Consider the following 18,689-nt stretch of genomic DNA (forward strand, 5'->3'; position numbering starts at 1 on the left):
ACTGAAAATTTTCTAAGGTCACCAATGACTTTCTACTTCACAATTGAAATGAACACTTTTGAGTGATTTTTGCATTTAACATTTCCACTGGAAATTAGTTTTGACTGAATCCACTTAATTTATATTTGTATTTTTTCTGTCATAACAATACATATTATAGAAAGTTTATTTAAAAAAATGTGAATCATTTATAATTCTGCCATCTGAGAAACTTAAAATTTGAGGGTACTGTCTTCCAAATTTCCTTCTCTGCATATGTATAATACATACATGTTTATTTTTATAAAACTGGTATTTTACTAGTTATCCAGACAATATTATATCAAGCCACATCCATTTAATATTCCTTACAAACACTATTCTTTTTTTTTTTTTTTTTTTTTTTTGAGACGGAGTCTCGCTCTGTCGCCCAGGCTGGAGTGCAGTGGCCAGATCTCAGCTCACTGCAAGCTCTGCCTCCCGGGTTCCCGCCATTCTCCTGCCTCAGTCTCCCGAGTAGCTGGGACCACAGGCGCCGCCACCTCGCCCGGCTAATTTTTTGTGTTTTTTTTTTAAGTAGAGACGGGGTTTTCGCCGTGTTAGCCAGGATGGTCTCGATCTCCTGACCTTGTGATCCTCCCGTCTCGGCCTCCCAAAGTGCTGGGATTACAGGCTTGAGCCACCGCGCCCGGCCTACAAACACTATTCTTAAGTGACTCTATACTATTCATAACACTCCACTATACAAATGTTCTATAATGCACACATTTTTAAAAAGTCTGTCTTCTCTTTCAGTATTTATAACGCCACTCTCTCTTGGGTTCTTCCAGTTGTCACTATTTTTCACAGGCTTTTCTCTCCTTGGCTTGTTGCTGAATGTCAATATTTTCTAGAGTTTCATTTTCTGGCCCTCCTTCTCTTCTCATTCCCAGGCTTTAACATATGCTGCCAATTCCCAAACCTTGTAGCCCTTTTCTCTTTACAGCTTTCTGTATATGTTAAACTGACATCTGGGCAACTGTTTACGCAGCAAAGCTACCTCAGACAATTTATAAAACTGACTTTATCCTTCTTTTTACTATATAATCTTATTCCCAATTCAGTTATGGGACATGATCAGTCACTCAACAAACTAGGAATTACATTTGCCTCTTACCTACTATACTCAAATATGCCAAATTACCAACTCTATCTCCTAATAATTCTATAATTTATCATTTCAGTTTCTGCCTTAGCTCAGCCTCTCTTCTTTCGACTCTTAAATTGCTAAATGAGTTTCCCAACTTATCTTACCTCTAGTCTCACATCCCACAATTCCATTCTCTACAATGCACTGAGAGTAACCTTTCTCTTTCACATCTAATCCCACACAAATCCTTCAATGGTTACTATTATCTTCAGACTTTAATTCACATTCTGTTGAATGGCAAGTAGAGCCACTTGTGATCTAGCCATTTCAAGTCTCATCTCTGCCACTGCTCAGTCATAAATCCTACATGACAACTACTTGTGGTCTGTAGACTGTACCATGATCTCACTCATCCTCTTAAGATGGGTAACTCTACTCATCTTCCAAAACTCAAACCAAGTATATCACCCCAGAAGCCTCTTCAAAGCCTTCTCTAGGGAGTTAAGTGTGCTTCATTTGACCTTCCATACCATTTCTTTATAGATACCTTTCACAGTAGCAGTGCATTATAATTGTGGAAGGGCAGTATATTTTAGTTAAGAACATGAAATACATACAGACTCTGAAATCTGTTTTTGTCAACATCACATAAACACTGCTGATCTTAAACAAAACTGCTTAAACTTGTTGTTAAGTCTAGGCATAAAAACATCTACTTCTCCGGTGTACCAGAGCAAAAAAGTATTACTGTAAGAGCATGCCCTGCCTTTCTTCTTTTGCAGCATGACAAAGGGCCTTTACTCACTCAGTTTTCTTCCCTCTTCAAGAAGGTCCTTGCAATAGCTTATCAGTATTTGAGCTTTTGAAATATATATAGGTCAAAGAGTTGGGGAAGTGAAGGAAAATAAGAAATAAGCAGCGCTGGGCAAAGATGTGAGATAAATTCTGAAAAGGCATATGGGAGAATCTACAGAGTTAAGGGGAGTGGATGGTAGTGAACTGAGTATTGCTATAGAAGATAACTTTCTTTCATGAGATTTGAGAAATAGAAGAATCTGAGTTACTCTGAAGTTTTAAACCCTTTTTAGTTTGAAATATTATAGATACACAGAAAGGTGAAAAGAATATACAGGGAGGTCCTGTGCGCCCCTTCACCCAGCCTTTCCCAAATTTCTCATCTTGCATAACTACATTACATCAAAATCAGGAAACTGACACTGACTCAAATTATAGACATAATCTTCTATTTGTGCCATGCATCTACACAATTTTGTCACTCATGTCATCTTATATTAATTCCACCCTAATCAAGACACTTAGCTGTATTATTACTGGAACACTTCATAGCCACATTCACTACCTCCATCCCTAACCCATCAACCACTAAACTGTTCTCCATCTTGATAATTATGTCATAATTTCTATGTAGACTCACACAGTATGTGTCCTTTAGAGACTGTTTTCACTCAATATAATTATATTTGGTCCATCCATGGTATTGCAATGCATCAATAGTTCATTCCTTTTCATTGCAAAGCAGTACTCCATGGGGGTGGATATAGTGTTATGATACAGTCTTTTCATTCATTTACCCATTAAAGAGCATTTGGGTAGTTTTAAGTTTTTTGCTATTACAAATAGTTTCTATGAATATTCATGAATGAGTTTCTAAGTGACAACAAGTTTTCTTTTCTCTGGAACATATGCACAAGAATGAAATTACGGGTTCTTGGTATGAAGTCCATTTTTAGTTTAAAAAGGAACTGTGAAACTATTTTGCACAATGACTGTATCATTTTACATTCCAAACAACAATGTATAGGTGACCAGTTTCTCCAAAACTTCATCAGCATTTGGTTTTATCACTATTTTTTTATTATAGCCATTTTGATAGGTGTGAAGTAATAACATCATTGTGGTTTAAGTCTGTATCTTTCAAATGATTTGGGTATCTTTTCATGTGTTACCTGCCATCTGTATATCCTCTTTGGTGAAATGTTTTATAAATTTTCCTCATTTTCTAACTGGATCTTTTATGTTTAATGTTGAGTTTTGATTCTTCTTTATATTTTCTAAATATAAGCCCTTTGTTGGATAACTGCTGTACAAATATTTGTCTCAATCTGTAATTTGTATTTTCTTCCTCTTAACAGGGTCTTTTGCAGAGCCAGATTTTAAAATTTTGATAAAGCCCGGTTTATTAACTTTTCCTTTTTTGGATTATGCTCTTGGTGTCAAGTCTAATAACTCTTTGCCTAGTACTAGGTCCCAAAATTTTCTTCTCTTTTTACTAGAAGTTTTCTAGTTTCATATGAAAGCCCATGATCTGTTTTGAGGTAATTATTTTATATGGTTTGAGGTTTAGGTCAAGGTTGATAGAGCTTATGGATGTCCAGTTCCTCCCACAATAATATTGAAAAGGTACTCCTCCTCCACTGAATTGCTTTTATGTATTTGTCAAGAATCAGTTAGGCATATATATTTGTATGCAACTATTCTGGGACTCTCCATACTGTTCTACTGATCTATGTGTCTATCCCTTTGCCACTACTACACTGTTTTGATTACTGTAGCTATAAGTTAGCCTTAACATCAGGAAGAGTTATTCTTCCCAAGTTGTTGTTCTTAAAAATTGTTTTAGTTACTTTAAGGTCTTTCACTTTCTGTATAAATTTTAAAATAAGCCTGTCTACATTAAAAAATATTTTCTGAGATTTTAGTAAGGATTGCGTTAACTCTATAGATCAATTTAAGAATTGCCATTTTTACTATTGTGAGTCTTCTGATTCATAAACATGTATCTCTCCAAGTATTTAGGTCTTCTTAGATTTTTTTTCATCAGCATTTTGTCATTTAATTGCATTCAATATTGCATATGTTTTGTTAGAATTATTTTTCATATTCTTTGGAACAACTGTAAATGGCATCACATTTTTTTGTATCAGTTTCCACTTGTTCATTGTCAATATATATAAATTCAATTTATTTTTGTGTACTGATCTTGTATCCTGCAACTATAATGAATTCACTTTTTAGTTTCATGAGTATTTTTGTAGAGTTCTTGGGATTTCCCATGCAGACAATCATATCAACTCAAAATAGCAACAACTTTATTTGATCTTTTCAATTCTGTATGCCTCTTCTTTTTCTTGCTTTATTGCAGTAACTACAACTTACAGTACAATGTCAAATACGAGTGGTAAAAGTTACATGCTTGCCTTTTCCCTAATTGTACATGGAAATCATTCAGTCTTCCATCTGTATAATATTAGATGCAGGGTTTTTGCAGATGCCTATTGTGAGGTTGAGAACATTCCCCTGTATTTCTAGTGTGCTGACAGTTATTATTTTTTTAAATCATGAATGGATGCTGAATTTTTCCAAAAGATTTTCTGTATCAATTGATGTAATCACATGAATTTCCTTTGTTAGCCTGGTGATATGGTGAATCACATTGATTTTTTAATACTGTAAAATACTTGTACATCTAGACTAAATTCCACTTGGTTGGGGCTGGATATAATTTACTAAAATTTTATTGAGGATTTTTGTATTTAACTTCATCAAAGATACTGCTCTGTAGTTTGCTTTTCTGTGCTGTCTTTGGTTATGGTATTAGGGTAATACAGTCTCAAAATGAGTTGACTGGTATTCACTCCACTACTACTTCTGGGAACAGATTGTACTGTTGTATCAAATTGGTGTTAATTCTTCTTTGAATGTTTGGTAAAATTTTCCAGTGAAACTATCTAGGCCCAGAGATTTTTCAATAGCTTCTGAATCACGAATTCAACTTTTAAAACAGTTATAGGACAATTTACGATATCTGTTTCAACTTGGGTAAGTTTTGGTAGTCTATGATTTTTATAGATTGGTTCATCTCTTCTAAGTTGTTGAATTTATGAATGTCAAGTTGAATTTATCCTTTTAATTGTTACAAGATCTGTAATTATACACATTTTTTTATTCCTGATATTGGTGATTTGTGTCTTTTCTCTTTTTCATCTTTGTCAATTTTGCTAGAGACTTATCAGTTTCACTTTTATGTTTCTAAGAGTCAACTGACTCTTTGTTTCATTACATTACTCTTTAGTATTACTGGTCTCAATTTTAACGATATCTATTCTTAATTACTTTCTTCATTCTTCCTGATTTGGGAATATTTTGCTCTTTTTTTTTCCCTAGTATTTTGAGTGAGGAATTTACATTGATTTGAGACATTTATTCTTTTCTACTGTCTGCATTTAGTGCTATAAATTTCCCTCACAGAAGTGCTTCAGCTCTATCTCACAAATTTTTGTGTGTTGTGTGTCTATTTCCATTTTGTTCTATGTACATCTAAATTTCCTTTCAGATTTCCTCTTTGACCCATGGTTTATTTGAAAGTGTGTTAATTTTTAAATATTTGGAGATTTTCCTGTCACCTTCCTGCTACTGATTTCTAGTTTAATTCCACTGTTCTCTATATTTGTAAAGATTTTATAATTCAGTATAATATCTTGAATTGTTGATGGGTGCTTAAAATGTGTATTCTGCTATTGTGGGGTAGAATATTCTGTAAGTGCAAATTAGATCTTGGTGGTTCGTGATGGTGTTTAGCTATTCTATATCCTTGCTGATTTTCTGTCTAGTAGTTCTATCAATTGCTGCGAGTAGGATGTTCAAGTCTCCAACTATAACTGTGAACCTGTTTGTTTATTCTTTCAGCTCTATTAGTTTCTGCTCTCTATATTTTAAAGTATGGTTATTTGGTGTATACATATTTAGGATTGCAATAACTTCTTAATGCATGATTATTTTGTTACTATGTCTCTTTTTCTCTCTTTGTCCTTAGTAACTTAATTTTGCTCTATTACAAACAAATTCTTTTAGTTTCCTGCATTTGAGAATGTCTTTATTTCCACTTCATTCCAAAAGGACAGTCTTGGTCAGATATAGAATTAAAGATTGATAGTACTTTTTCTTCTTTCAGCACCTGAAAAATGTTGTACTACTTCCTTCTAAACTCCACAGTTTCAGATGAGAAACCTGCTGTTATTCAAATTGGTGTACCTTCATATGGAATGTGTAATTTCTCTCTCCCATTTTTCAGATTTGTCTTTTTAAAAACATTTCTTAGTGTGGATTCGAGTTTATCTTATTGTAGGGTTTGATCAGCTTCTTAAATCTGTAGGTTTATGTCTTCACCAAATGTGAGAAATTTTCAGTCACTATTTCTTCAAATGTATTTTTGAGTCACACACTTTCTCCTGTCCTTTAAGCTTTGAAGATACAATGTTAAATTTTTGTATTGTCCTATAAATTCTCGAGACTGATAATTTTCAGTAGTTTTACTCTGTTGTTCAATTCACTGATTCTATCTTCTGTCATCATCTCTGCGGTACTACTGAGTCTAATCTGTGAATTTTAATTTTGATTATTGTGTTTTTCAGTTCTATAATTTCCATTTAATTCTTCCTTAAAACTTCTATTTGTTTGCTGAGGTTTTCCCTTTTTATCATTTTAAGATAATTTAAGATAATTGATTGTAAGCATTTCTATCACAGCAACTTTGAAACCCTTGTCAGGTAATTCCTACATCTGATTCATCTTGATGTGAATGTCAAATCCATGTCATTTCTCACACAAATTGTGTTTTTGCTGCATTCAGCTTGGTTTGACAAGTTATTATGTCAGAAGACTCATAGTCCTGCTTAATTTATTTTATGCAGGAAGTAGCCTGTCAAAGTTTAGCAATCAGCTTCTAGCCTACTTTTGTGGGCTTTAGTTCCAATTGCAGTTCGGTTTTCTGAAAACTTGTGATACTATTCTGGTCTGCTTCATTCTTCTGGTGCTTTTGGAGCTCCTACTCAATCACTGCTGCTGCTGTCTTGTGAGAATGGAAGTTGGTTCTCTGGGCTACCAGCTCTTCCTGGGAGACTTCCATGGTGGAGGTACCATGAACAAGCTGTGGAGGGGGGCTGGGATAGCCTGAGGCTTCATCACTGTCCTGAGCTTGAATCATTCATCAGGTCCCTGGGGTCAGGAAAATGTTGAGGTTCCCTATCTTTGTTGGGATTTCCCTTTTCCAGTCCTTTGGTGAGTAAGAGCAGGCTTTTCTTGTTTAATATTGTTTTTTGTCTATAGTGGATCTGGGTTGCAGGCCTCTCTAATACCCAGTCCAAGATATACGGGAGACAGAAAACCCAGAGAACTCCAATGTTATTTCTCAAGTCTTGAGGTCTCTTGCCAGTTCACCTTCTTTCTGGCATTTATAATCCAATTATAATTGTATGCTAAATAATTTCCAGGGTATTTAGTTAGATTTAGAGGGACAGGGAAAAGTGAGTCTATACCATTCTTTTTGGACTTGGGCAGAAACTACTTTTTGATAGCTAGGGTTTTTACACTGCAACATACTCTATAACGCGACTAGCACATCAAAGTTTGACAGAGTTACCCAGGATTTTTGGAAAGACTAAGAGATTGTTATGTTGAACTGTGCCCCTCATAAATTCATATGTTAAAGTCTCAACCCCTAGTACCTCAGAATTAACCTTATTTAGAGATAGGATGTTTGACAAGTTAAAATGAGGTCATCAGGACAGGTCCTAATTCAGTAGGACTGGTGTCCCTATAAACAGGGAAAATCTGAAGACAGACTCACACACAGGAGGAACATGACATGAAAATGAAGGCAGAGATCAGGATGCTGGTAATATATACCAAGGAAGGTCAAAAATTGCCATCCAATAACCAAAAGGTAGGAAGGAGGCATGGAACAGATTCTTCTTCAAAGTCCCCAGAAGGAAACAACTCTGCTGACACATTGATCTTGGACTTCTTGCCCTGAAAACTCTGAGATAATAAATTTGTGTTGTTGATGCCACTTAGTTTGTAGTCTTTGGTTACAGCAGCCTTAGCAGACTAATACAGAGGGAATGCATATAAATTGCTTAACATGATGCCTGGCATAATAAGCTTTCAAAAAATAGTTATTATTACTTAATTGTTGGTTTACTTGTCTATCTCCTTTACCGCTTATATTTTCCTGCTAGCATGAAACTTAACATATTACAGTCATTAATGTTTGTATAAAATTAAATGAATGAATGAAAGAATGAATGAAAAGTTTTAACAGTTAACTGTACATTTTGTAAGGTAGGTTTTCCATTAGTATAAATAAAAACAGTATGATTTAAGGTGAGTTAATAAGAAAGTAACATTTCTCAAGGGAAATAATGCTGCTTCATCATTTTTGTAAAATTCAGAGGTTCTTCTGTTAGGTTATTCAACAGAAGATAACCAAGAAAAACTCTTGCACATGTGTACCAGGATATATCTACAAGAATGTTCAAAGATGAACTGGAACCAACCTAAATAATTAATTACTGTCAGGAGAATAATTGTGGTACAGTCACACAATGGAATGTCATACAGCAATACTTGAAAATATGAATGAATCTTAGAAAAATGTTGAATAGGCCGGGCACAGTGGCTCACCTGAGGTCAGGAGTTCGGGGCCAGCCTGACCAACATGGTGAAACCCTGTCTCTACTAAAAATACAAAATTAGCCGAGTGTGGGGGTGCATGCCTGTAATCCCAGCTACTTGGGAGGCTAAGCAGGAGAACTGCTTGAACCCGGGAGGGGGAGGTTGTAGTGAGCCAACATGGTGCCACAGCATTCCAGCCTGGGCAACAAGAGCGAAATTCCATCTCAAAAAAAAAAGAAAAATGTTGCATGAAAAATGTCTCAGTCTATAAACGGTATAATTTTTATAATACTCAAAAATAAAACAGAGCAAGGTACTGTTTAATCACACATATGTGTGTGAAAAAGAGTTTTTAAGAAATCTACAGGAATGATGAATTCAAAATTCAGGATAATGGCTACCTGCAGGGAAAGGTGGAAAAAAAAGATGACATAATGGTTGGAAAACTATGGTCCATGGTCCAAATCCAGCCCACCACTTGTTTTTGTATGGTCCAAAAGCTAAGAATGGTGTTCAAATTCTTAATGGTATGGAAAAATGAAAAGAAGGATATTTCATAACACATGAAAATTATGTGAAATTCTAATTTCAGTGCCCATAAATAGTTTACTGGAACACAGTCATGCTTACTGATTTACACATTACCTATGGCTACTTTTGTGCTACAATGCAAAGTTGAGTAGCTATGATAGAGACCTTATGACCAAGCAAAGCCATGAATGCTTACTATCTGGCCCTTTACAGAAAAATGTTTGCCAATCCTTGAGTTAGGGAAGAGTACACAAGCTACTTATTAGTGTTCCATCTTCTGGGTATATTATTTTGCTTTTTAATTTACACATATATTATACATATTATTTTCTATGTACCAAACATTATTTTATCTTATTTTTATTTCATTTTGTTTGAGAAAGAGTCTCGCTCTGTTGCCCAGGCTGGAGTGCAGTGGTGCGATCTTGGCTCACTGCAACCTCCACCTCCCGGGTTAAAGAGATTCTCCTGCCACACTCAACTTCCCAAGTAGCTAGAATTACAGGCACGCACCACCATGCCTGGCTAAATTTTTTTATTTTTAGTAGAGACAGGATTTTATCATGTTTGGCCAGGCTGGTCTCGAATTCCTGCCTCGGCCTCCCAAAGTGCTGAGATTACAGGCATGAGCCACCGCACCCAGCCCAAACATTATTTTAGAATAATAAAGGAATATTTTTTAAAGAAGATCTGAAGAAAATAATCTTTTCAAAATAAACAGTGTTGAAGAACTAATTTACTATACAGGATAGTCTATAGCAAAGATCAGCAACTATTATCAACACGTCAAATCTAGTCTGCTGTCTTATTTCCAAAATCAAGCTTTACTAGAGCACAGCCACACTCATTTGTTTAGTCTTCTACTACTATGGCAGAGTTGAACAGTTGTACAAAACACCATATGGTTTAAAGCTTAAAATATTTACTATTTGGCCTTTTACAGGAAAAATATTTGCCTGCCCTTGCTTTGCAATGCTGCCATATCTACAAGTTTTGCTTAAACTAAAGCAAATAGTAATACGCCATTTAAAAAGGAACAAACAACATAGTAAAGCTAAAAGCATAATCTTGAAAGTCAGACATTCTGGGTTTGCACCCTGTTTCTGGGCATTACTACGTAATCTTGGGCAAAGTACTAGTAACTCTGGGCCAGTTTTGAAATCAGTAATACTGGAATAAAAATTCCCACTACAAAGACTTACTATCAGGATTAGATTTACAGTCATTTTAATTAATTTTATTAATAATGGCCAGAGCAAATCCACCTTCCCTCTGACACACACATAAATACAAAACCACCACCAACAAATCAAATAACATTTGGCTTGAAGTCTTCTTGACAGAGTTTCCCTAAACCACCTCTTTTTTTTTTTTTTTTTTTAAAGTTTCAGTTACCTATACAGGGAAAATTTTAAATTCATCAAAAAGCATGAGACCAGTCACAGTGGCTCATGCACGTAGTCCGGTATTTTGGTAGACTGATATGGGAGGATAACTTGAAGCCAGGAGTTTGAGGCCAGCTTGGGCAACACAGCAAGACCTAACTCTACAAAAAGATTAAAAAATTAGCCACTCATGATGGCAAGCACCTGTAGACCCAGCTACAGCTACTCAGGAGGCTGAGGTGGGAGGATCACTTGAGCCTAAGAGTTTGAGGCTGCAGTGAGCTATAGATTGCACCACTGCAATTTAACCTGGGTGACAGAGGGAAACTCCATCTCTAAATAAAAAAAATAATAATAACAATAACAAAAGTAAATAAAAGCACATAAAATTATTTTGAAATACATTTCTTTAAACTATAATTCAACCTAAAAACTATTTACATTTGCCCATAGAAAGCATGTTTTAATTCACTGTGGTTTCCCAAAACAGTTAATAAAACATACTGTTCAAACAACTTAACTATAGCAGGTTACCAATTCCAGAGGGTTAATCCTTCAGACTCAGAATTTAATCATAACTGTTCAGGCTTATTTGATATTTTAAAATATCAGGAAACACATATTGGGCTTAAGACCTGAATCTGTTAGAACCTCTTTAAAAGGTTTACAAACCTGTGGGAGAAAAACAAAAAGTCTAACATTTCATGCCATCAGAGAACCAGAAGAAGAGAAAGAGTGCAGTGTTGAAAAAATATTTGAAGAAATAATGGCTTAAAACATGACAAGTTTCGTGTAATCCATAACATTGTAAATTCAAGAAACTAGCAAACCATAAATAGAATAAATCCCCAAAAATCCATTTCCAGAGATGACTTAATCATACTGCTGAATACTAAAGACAAAGAAAAAATACTGAAAGTGTCCAGAGGATAACAAAACATTAACTACAGGAGAAAAAGCATTTGAATATTCATGTAAGAATTTCCCACTGAAAACTATGGAGGATAGAAAGCCAGAAAGTAACATTTTTACGTGAGAAAAGAAATATGCAGTCAACCAAGAATATTGCATCCTGTGAAAAACACCATTCAGATATGAAGATGAAACAAGACATTCTCAAATAAAGTAAAGGAATCTATAGTTGGCAGACCTGATCTCAAAGAGCTGCTAAAGGAATCTCTTCAGGGAAAGGGAAAGAAGAAGAAAACTTGAAACATTAGGAATCAAGGAAAAGTAATAGAAATAAGTATTTGTATAAATATGTAACAAAGTATTCCTTTTCTCTTAGAGTTATTAAACATGTTTGACAGTTAAAAGCAAAGGTATAACATTTCCTGGTGTTATTTTAATGTGTGCTAATGTAATACAAGAGAACTACACCATAAAGGGGAGAGGGTAAAGAGGCTACTATGTTGGAAAGATTTCTATGTTCCAACTGAAATAGTATAATATTGTTTATAAACAGATTGTAAAAAGTATGTATTTTTAACCCCTGGAGCAACCACAAAGAAGTTATACTAAAAGAAAAATATAGCCAAAATCACAATAGATTAATTAAAATGGAATATTAAAAAGTGTCCAAATAATCTAAAGGCAGCAGGAAAATGGAAAGAGAAACAAAATCATAGAGTATAAACACAAAACAAATAATAGAATGTGAGATGTAAATCCTAACATATCAATAATTATATTGTCTTTAAGTATAATAATTGTAATGTAATTACTTAAACACACTAATGAAAAGACAGGAATTGTTAGACTAGATTTTTTACAAACACATAAAGCAACCATAAATTCACTATAAAAAACTCACCTCAAACAATCATTCAGGTAAATTGAAAGTAAAAGGGAACAAGATATACCACACAAACAGTAAACGAAAGAAGCTGGAATGGGTATATTACCATAAAAAAAATCTTCAAAACAAAAAAATACCAAGGACATGCCTTACTGCCTCTAAGATTGCCTCCATCCATGATGCCCAGCTCCTAATGTTTATAATCTTGTAAAATCCCCTCCTGAGAGTGTGGGGAGGACCTGTGATTTGCTTTTAACCAACAGACTATGACAAATGTAATGGATGTCACTCCTGTAATTGTCACGTTATATACCATTCTACCCTTGCTAGCATACACCCTCCACAGGTTGCCCTTGCTTGATAAAGTAAGTAGACATGTTGAAGATGTCCATGTGTCAAGAAATGTCTCTACAAATGCAGGTGGCCCCTAGGAACTGAGAGAGACCTCAAGTCAACAGCCAGCAAGCAGCTTGGGGCCCTTGTTCATTAAGCCATGAGGAAATAAATTCTCTAACATGAAAGAGCTTGGAAATAAATTTTTCCTCAAATGAGCTTCTAGATAAGAATGCATACTGGCTAACCATATTACAGTCTTGTGATACTCTAAGTAGAGGACTTAGCTAAGCTGTGCCCAGACTCCTAATCCACAGAGACTGTGAGATAAACTGCTAACCTGTGGTAACTTGCTACACTGCAAAAGAAAACAAAGAAAGAAAAAACTGACAGAACTAAAAGGAGAAACAGACAAATCCACAATTATATTTGAAGACTTCCTTAGTATCAAATAGAATGTAGACAGGCTTTCAGTATGGATCAAGAAGAATAAAACATACACCAAATGGATCTAATAAAACTAATATTCCACCCAACAGTAGCAGAATACCCATTCCATTCAAGTACATGTGGAACATTCACCATGACAGATCATACACTAGATCAAAGTACCAACCCTAACAAATGTAAAAGGACTAACTGAAATCCTACGAAGTATGTCCTATGACCAAAATGAAATAAAACTAGAAAACAACAGAGATAATAAGAAAATGTTCAAACACTTGGAAATTAAACAGAATACTTTTACGTAATCCATGGGCCAAAGACGGTATCTCAAGAAAAACTAGAATACATTTTGAATTGAATGAGAATGAAAACACAACATAGAAAATTTGTAGAATATGGCTACAGCAATGCTTAGAGGGAAATTTATAAAATGCAATACCACTATCAGAAAAGAAGAAAGGTCTCAATTCAATGTTTTAAGTTGCTACCTCAAAAAACAAGACATCACAAATCGTATGCTTGAATCAAAATATCACATGTACCCCACAGATATGTGCAACTATTATGTATCCATAAAAATTTAAAAATAAAAAAAGAGCAAAATAGAAATCAAGGAAGACAACGTTGTGAATGTACTTAATGCCACTGAACTATATACTTTAAAAAGATTAAGGGAGTACATTTTATGCTTATGTGTATATCATTATAATAAATGTCTTCTTCCTGGATCATAAATCTAAAGGTAGAAATGAAAACCATAAAAACTTTAGAAGAAAAAATAAAAAATCTTCATGATTGTTGGATAAGCTGAGTTCTCAGACATAACATGAAAAGCATGATCCAAACAAAAAAAATGACAAACTGGACTTCATCAAAATTAAAACCTCATCCTCTGCAACAGATTCTGTTAAGGGAATGAAAAGCTAAGTTTCAGACTAGGAGAAAGTATTGGCAAATTATTTATCCAATAAAAGACTTGTATTCAGAGAATATAATAGAACTTTCAAAGCTAAAGAATAAGAAAATATACAATTAAAACGGACAATGACCTTTCTCTAAAAGGATATAAGGATGGCAAATATGAAAAGATATTCAACATCATTAACATTTAGAGAAATCCAAATTCAGCCACAGTGATATATCCCTACACATGGTTTAGATGGCTAAAATAACACTGACAAAAAATGCTGATGAGGATGCAGAGCAACTGGAATTCGAGTACAATGCTGATGGGAATGCAAAATGTTTCAAACACTTTTGGAAAAAAAAGATTTTAAAAAATCAGGTTAAATGTACACTTACAATATGATCCAGCAAACCCACTCCTGGGTATTTATCCTATGGAAATAAATACTAGACCTCACACAAAAACCTGTAAATAAATGATCAAAACAGCTCTATTCATAATTACCAAAAACTGGAAACATCTCAAATGTCTCACCACTGGCAAATGGATAAACAAACTGTTGTACATCCATTCAATGGAGTACTACTCAGCAGCAAAATTAAACAAGCTATTTACACATGCAACAACTTGCATGAATATCATTATGGTGCAGGAAAGAAACCAGTCACAAAAGGTTACAACATACCAGTACGTGTACAGACAGGTTCCGACTTACTATAGTTCAACTTATGCTTTTTCAACTTTACAATGGTGTGAAAGTGAAAAGCATTCACTAGAAAATGTACCTTAAGTACCCATACAACCATTCTGTTTTTCACTTTCAGTACAGTATTCAATAAATTATATGAAATATTGAACACTTTATTACAAAATAGGCTTTGTGTTAAATGATTTTGCCCAACTGTGGGCTAATGTAAGTGTTCTTAGCACGTTTAAAGTAGGCCAGGCTAAGCCATGTTTCGTAGGTTAAGTGCAATAAATACAGTTTTGACTAAATATTTTCAATTTACAATAGTTCATCAAAATGTAACCCCATCATAAGTCAAGGAACATCTGTATGTATACATACATACAATTTACAAGACACTCTGGAAAAGACAAAATGGTTGCCAAGGTGTTGGGGGTAGAAGGAGAGAGTGTGACTACAGAAAGATAGCGTAAAAGTTAGGGGGCTGATGGAATTGTTCTGTAACTTGATTGTGGTGCTGGTTGCATGAATTTACACGTGTTAAAATTCCTGGAAAAAAGTCTATATTACTATATGATCATTTGAAAATGAAATGTTCAAAAAATGAGGTGCCAATGCACCACCTGGGAAACAACATCCAGAAGGCAACTGGATAAACAGGACAGAAGTTAGGAGAGCAGTCTGAGTTACAGATTTTCAAGTCATCTAGTAGAATTATCAGTGAGATCGCCCCAGGATATTATATATAGTGAGAAAATAGCAAAGACAGAGCCGCAGAGAATATTGGCATTTAAAGACTGAGAAGAAAAGAATTCTATAGAAGGCATTAAGAAATTGTAACCAGAGAAATAAAGGGTAAATCAAGAGAATATGGTATCATGGAAGAAGGAAATTTTGAAGTAGTAGGTCATGATCAAATGTCAGAGAGAGGCAGAGTAAGATGAGGATTAAAAATAGTCTATTATATTTGGCAAGATGGATAGTAGTGACTTCTTTGATATAATGATAAACTATTAACAATAAATTGAAAACTAAATAGTAGATAAGAAAGGAGAGACAGCAAATGTTTCATTCATTTGAAAAGTCTGGCTATGAAGAGGAGGAAAGAGATAGGATGATAACTACAGAGGTATGCAGAGTTAATGACGTTAGAAATTTGAAAATATATATACTACATACATATATTATTACATATATATTATATATAATATATATATGTGTGTGTATATGCTATAGGAGAGTACCGGTAAAGAAGCAAAGTTGAGGAGAAACTTTCTTATATAGATAAGCGATGGAATAAGGCTCAAAAGTAAGAGATGGTATGGCATAGAATAGGAGGAAATGGCTGAAACCAGAGAAACAGACATTATTAATCATCATAGCTTTAATTTTCTCCAGCAGTGTTCAGAAGACTAAGTGTAATAACAGTCACTAGTTCAGTTACACATAATGAGGCGGGATATGCTAACTCAGAAAATAGGGCTCCACAGGGAAGACAGGCTAGCCAATTATATAGGTATGTATATAAACAAGTGAATTTAATGATCACATAACTCCGATGAGCTTTAAAAGCATCTATTTTGGAAACAACACAAGTGTTCATCAACAGAGAAATTGAACAAAATGTGGTACATCCATACAAAGGAATATGACTTCGGAATAAAAAACAACTAACTAGTGATAACACTCCAGTCACAAGAAAATTATATACTATATGATTCATAATTTTATATTAAATTCTAGAGAGGACAAAACTATAGTAACAGGAAGTAGACCAGTGGCTGCCTACAGCTGATGGCGGTGAGGGGGTGACTGACTTCAAAGGGGCATGAGGAAACTTTTAGGGGGGCCACAGAACAGTTTACATATGATGATGTTGGTGGCTACGTAACTATATACATTTGTCAATACTTACTGAGATATACACTTAGAATTTTATTGCATTTAAATTACATGTTAATAAAACCAATTATAAAAAAAGGCTCTTGTATGGTAACCTGGGTTACTATATTCTAATACGAAGTATGTTGCTAAAGACAGCACTTAAAAGTAGCTCCTCCTAGGGCAGAGAAATGTTACAGTGTATGACATTATAATGGTGATAAATAAATACCATTATATATTTGTTTAAATCCATAGAATGTTAGCGCCAAGAGTGAGCCCTAATGTAAACTATGGACTTTGAGTGATAATGATGTGTCAATGTAGGTTCATCAATTGTAATAAATGTACTGCTCTGGTGGGTGGTGATAACGAGGGAGGCTACACATATGTGGGGGCATGAGGTATATAGAAAATCCTTGTACTTTTCCACTCAATTTTGCCACAAACCTAAAACTGCTATAAAAAATAAAGTCTATTTGCTGGGCATGGTGGCTCATACCTGAGTGGCTCATCCCAGCACTTACGGAGGCCGAGGAGGGTGGACTGCTTGAGTCCAGGAGTTTGAGACCAACCTGGGCAACAAGGTGAAACTCCATCTCTACTAAAAAAAAAAAAAAAAAGAAAAAAAAAAAAACGAAAAAAAAATTAGCTGGGCATGGTGGCACGTGCCTGTAGTCCCAGCTACTTGGGAGGCTGAGGTGGAAGAATCAGCCAAGATTGTGCCACTGCAATCCAGTCAGGGAGTGAGTGAGTCCCCGTCGAAAGAAAGGAAAGGAAAAGAAAAAGGAAAGGAAAAACGGAACGGGAAAGGGAATTGAAAAAAAAAAAAAAAAGAGTAGCTCCTCTACTTAGTCTAATCTACTGTCTCCAGATGTAGGCTCTAAAATTATGAGCAAAGGGAGTATAGTAGGCAGAATTCTAAGGAAACTTTCAAGGTTTTTGTTATCTCTCTGTACTCCATTGGGTCAACCCTGCATAATCCCCGGGACTGTGAATATGATAGATTTTGTGTTAGATGCAATGACTGATGTTAACATAAAAAGATTATCTGGTGGGACTGACCTAATCACCTGAGCCTTTTAAAATCATAGTTTTCTCTGGCTGGTTGTAGAAAGGGCAGTCAGGAGTTTGAAGCCTGATAGGGATTTGATGCACAGTAGGTTCTCCATTGCTGAGGAGGCCATCTGGCAAGTAACTAAGAGTGGTCTCTCAGAGTTAAGAGTGGTTCCAGGCCAAAATCTAGTCAGACAATGGAGGCCTCAGCTCCACAGCAACAAGGAAGTGGATTTGCCAATACCCTGAGGGGAACAGGGAAGAAGATCTTGCTCTAGCTAAGCCTCTAGGTGGTAATACAGCTGGCCGACACCTTAATTTCAGCCTTAAGAGACCATGAGAAGAATACCCAGCTAGCACATGCCAGACTCTTACCCAAAGAAAGTCTGAGTAATAAATTTGTGTTGCTTTAAGCCACTAAGTTTATGGTAAATTGTTAACAGAATAGAAAACGAATACAAAGAGGCAAATTATAAGTAGCACCTCTGCCTTACCATAAAAAAGTTCCGATTTAGAACTTAAAATCTGTGAGGCTTCTTATCCTGCCCAGAGTTAACCTTAGCAGTCACTTCTAATCTCTGCCTTATTACTAGTGTAGATATTCTTGTCCAACATTAGATTATAAATTACTTTAGAAACAAACTATTTCTGAGCAAGCTTTATATACTTACTACTCCCAGTGTTTAACAAATTGCCTTAATTTAGTGAATCAATAAAATAAGTAATATATGAGGTACGCACCCAAGTATACTAGAAAATACAAATTCTTCATTTTTAGCCACATATTTCTAAGGCAAAGTTTTACGTCATGTAAGGAATAAAGGAATTCAATATAGTTTAACAGAATGAATCTTAGAAAGTCACATAAAAGTCATTCCCAAATGTACTGCAGCTCTATAAAACATGTTTTTAAAAAATGAGAACACAACAATAAAATGAAAAATACCGATTATAAGAGGTCAAAGTGAATACTACTGCTTTCCTTCCTGCAAAATCTTAGTATAAAAAATTATTTTAAGTGAATACACATCAGCATTCAAAAATAAGAAAAACTCCTGGTAGTCCTAAGACTAAAAGGAAAC

At 34.9% G+C, this 18,689-nt stretch overlaps 1 protein-coding gene across 9 annotated transcripts in view; it reads right to left on the bottom strand.

Annotated features, from left to right (window-relative positions):
* Window positions 1-18,689, bottom strand: part of NEK1 (NIMA related kinase 1) — a 198,792-nt gene that overhangs the window by 104,089 nt on the left and 76,014 nt on the right. The window lies entirely within an intron of this gene.

The sequence above is a fragment of the Macaca fascicularis genome, chromosome 5, assembly GCF_037993035.2.
Source record: "Macaca fascicularis isolate 582-1 chromosome 5, T2T-MFA8v1.1".
NCBI classification, from domain to species: domain Eukaryota; kingdom Metazoa; phylum Chordata; class Mammalia; order Primates; family Cercopithecidae; genus Macaca; species Macaca fascicularis.